We start from the raw sequence: 3830 nt of genomic DNA on the forward strand, positions 1-3830 counted from the left end.
AAATAGCATTTTATATTCTTATAGGACTTGTAGTTCTTCTGCTTGTTCTACCATGCATTTTCGTGTGTATTTGAAGGACCTTGAACAGCATGATAAAGCGGGTTTTCTGGTTCAAACAGAGAGGGGAGATGTCGGAACTCAAAATGTCCCTCAGACATTTTTAGAGGTTCCAGGCCTTGGTCAGAAGCATTTTAGACCCTGGCAAGCAGCTGAAAACAGCTGTGATTTTGAGTTTGAACCATGGAATGAATTACCAACTTTGAAGGTGGAACAAGCGGTCACAGAGAGTTAGATGGTATAGTAAAACTAGTCACAAATTAGAGGGTAAAATTTTTTAGTATTGTACAGGGGGGTTTTAACACCTGTAGAGGGGGGTTTTACTTTGTACAGGGGGGTCAGGAGTTCTAAGATGGAGGAAAGTGGGCCTGATCCTGTTCTTCCTCCTTCTTCTTCCTTACCTCCATGTTCTTGGTGATGTTGGCATTTTTCTATTGGTTTAGGCTGGGGACACACTGTTCAACGTAGATGATAGATATTGGCACATTATTGTAAATATAGTACACGTAATTTCTGGTATATAATGTTTGTACCATCCCAATGAGGGGCAGAGCCCCGCACACTGCCCTGCAGGACAGACCTGCGGCAGGGCAGCAGAACATGTTATAGATAAGCAAAAATAAACAACCTTGAAAACAGCACAGACGAACTACGGCTTCTTCTCTGGAAACGGGGCAGAAAAACAGAGACTTTCTACAATCTCGGAATCACCAATACCCACAGATTCCGACACCTAAGAACATATCTAACAACAATATTTGAAACGTATTTACAGAAGACAAAACGAAGCACTAAAACCTATATCCCAAAGGCAACAACAAACTCTAAAACTATGTACAAAACGGTGCCGTCTCTGTCCAGGATCTCCATCAGTCCTGGAAGAAAAGCAGGTGCCATGGTCACTCCAGTCAGGCACAGAGGGCTCTTCCGTGTGTCCCCAGGCTGGCACAGTGGGACCCTGCTGCCAGAGCTGAGGCTGGCTGGGTCTGGGGGCTGGGCCCCAGGCACTGGGATGGGGCTTGTGTGGCCGGAGCAGGGACCACCCAGCCCAGCCCCAGCCTGGCTGCAGGGAACCCACTCTTCCTGTGGGGACCACGTACCTGTCCTGCTGCTGGCACCGCTCTTCATCCCAGGACCATGGCCTCCTCTTCATCTTGTTTATCAATGTCCATGTCCTCAGTGTATTCTTCCATTTCCACATCCATCCCATCTTCCACATCCACCTCCATCTCTTCCTCTTCAGTGTGTTCTCCATCCACTTCCATCTCCTCCTCCATATCAATCTGTGTGTCCACTTCCATCTCTTCCTCTCTGTCTGCGACAGCCTGCAGAGGTAGCAAAACCTCAGAGTGGGGTCCCTGTCCCACCCCATCCCCCCAGAACTCCAGCCCACCCGGGCAGCTGGGGGGATCCACCTCCATGGAATGGCACCGTACCTTTCTCAGGACAAATGTGAACATCCTGCAGGGATGGATGATGCAATCCAGGCCTTCGGCAGCTATCAAAACTGATGATGGGGGTATCCGGGGGCAGGAACAAGAAGGGTGGCAGGAGCGGGCAGGAGCAGCGTGCAGGGTGTGCTGACCCCAGGGCCAACAGTTGTGTTGTGCTGTTTGCTGGCTGCTGGCAGTTCCAGGTGGGACATGGATTGTGACGTGACAGTTGAGCTAGAGAGCCTTTGGTTCCATGCTTAGCAACGTTCCCCCAGACCATGGTGCTCAGAGCCCTGTTCCCAAGGATGGGGCATCCACAGCCTGGGCCAGTGCCTCAGCAGCCTCAGTGGGAAAGAGCAGCTTCCTGAGATCCAACCTCAATCAACCTCCTGCCGCTGAAAGCCATCGCCCCTTGTGCTGTTGCCACAGGCCCTGTTGAACACTCTGAACACTCTGTCCCAGCCTTTCTTGTGGGACCCTTGCAGTCCTGCATCAGGAACTGAGCGATGGAAGCTTTAGGCCCAGGTTTGCCTCTAAATATACAAAATTAATAACAGTGGAGGGGAAGATGGTGGGACACTGGTTCTGCTCTAACTGGTGAATATTTTCTTTTTTTTTTTTTCTTCTTTTCTATCATGCTGATGCAGGTTGAAATGAAGCTTGGCACAATATCCATTTTCTTCTCCATTTGTGAAACACGGAACAAAGTCTGGGCAAGCTGATGATGCAGAGGAAAATCTGCAAATGTACTGGTTATCCTGAGCCTGGAGGATGCAGTTAAAGCCAGCCAAAAGCAATTTCTGGAAAGTCAAGCCTGGTGTACATTTCTTTGAGTTTTGCTATGCCATCTTCACCTGAGTCTTATAAAAAAGCAAACAAAAAAGTCAAACAAAAACAGACAAAAACCCAAAAAAACAAACTCACACAAACCAATCAAACCAATGGATTAAGAAAACCCAAATAAAACCAAAGGGAATGAGGAGTTAGTATTAGTTGTGAGGATATCACAGCAGGCAAATGGCTGCTTCCCACCATAAAAAAACACAGAAAACAGCTGCTCCAAAATATACCCAACAGGAGAACCATAAAAGTGATACATAGCAACTTTGGGGGCAGCTCCCCATTCAGGTGAAGGATGAGCACACAGTGGTACAGCTCCAGCATTGCCCACCCTCCAGGCTGCTCTTTGCTCCTGATGAAAGACCCTTGCAGGTCTGTGGCCCCTCTCAGTGCATTATAAATCATTCCCACAGCTCTCAGTTGAGCCACTGGCCTTTCCAGAGCGAGATCCAGGCACAATCCTACTGCCTGCTGAGCCTCTCTGGGAGATCCTGAGCATCTTCCTGCCTAGAGCCACAAAAGAGCTCAGGCTCTCCCTGAACTGGGTTTTCAGGGGAGGTTTCCATATCCCTGTGAGATCTGTCCAACCCTCAACACATCTGATTTTATGTACAATGATGTGTTTGGGTTCCTTCCCTACTCCTGTGGCCAGTGCGAAGTCACCCATGTGAATGGAGGGTATTGTGAGCAGGAAAATGCATTCCTGGGTTGCTTTTTTGCTTCACTGTCACTCAGCTGAACAGGGTCCTTATCTTAGAGGGACTTACAAGAATGGGTAGGAATTTTGGCTCTGAGAGGAGCAGAAAGCACATTTTCTGCACCACATTCCCAACAGATGTCGTTTCCCTTGCAAAACAGTGACTGTCATTCATGTTCCTGGGAAGACTGTAAAGAGCCATTCAGAGATGACAGGTCCACCTGGCCTTTGGCTTTGTGTACCTCATTTCACATGTCCAGTTTCAAGGGCCATGAAAAGAGGCCACCTTTTGCCCTGGCAGTGCTGATCCCTCCTGCTGATGCCCTCCCTCAGCGTGGGAGGAATGCAGAGCTGGTCTCAGAGAAGCACAGGGCTTGAGGGTTCCTGTGTCATTTCCGTGTGTTGGTAACCATTATTGAACCACCTAGTTCTTGTCTCCTATTTATTGAACTCTGGTTGGTTTCTGGAATTGGTGAAGGATGTGGAGCTGCTGGAGCCACTCCAGGGAGACCTTTGAGCTCCTTCCAATGCCTGAAGGTGCTTGAGGAGACCTGGAGAGGGACTTTGGAAAAGGCTCTGGAGGGAGAGAACAAGGGGGAATGGGTTCAGCCTGACAAAGGACAGGTTTAGAAGGAGAGTGGGAAGAAATTCTTTTCTGTGAGATTGGAAAGAGCCTGGAACAGACTGACCAGAGAAGCTGTGGCAGCTCCATGCCTGGAGGTGTTCCAGACCGATTGGACAGGGCTTGGAGAGACCTAGCATAGTGGAAGGCAGGGGGCATGGAATGAGATGGTCATTAGTTC

Source organism: Taeniopygia guttata, chromosome 29 (assembly GCF_048771995.1).
Source record: "Taeniopygia guttata chromosome 29, bTaeGut7.mat, whole genome shotgun sequence".
NCBI lineage: Eukaryota > Metazoa > Chordata > Aves > Passeriformes > Estrildidae > Taeniopygia > Taeniopygia guttata.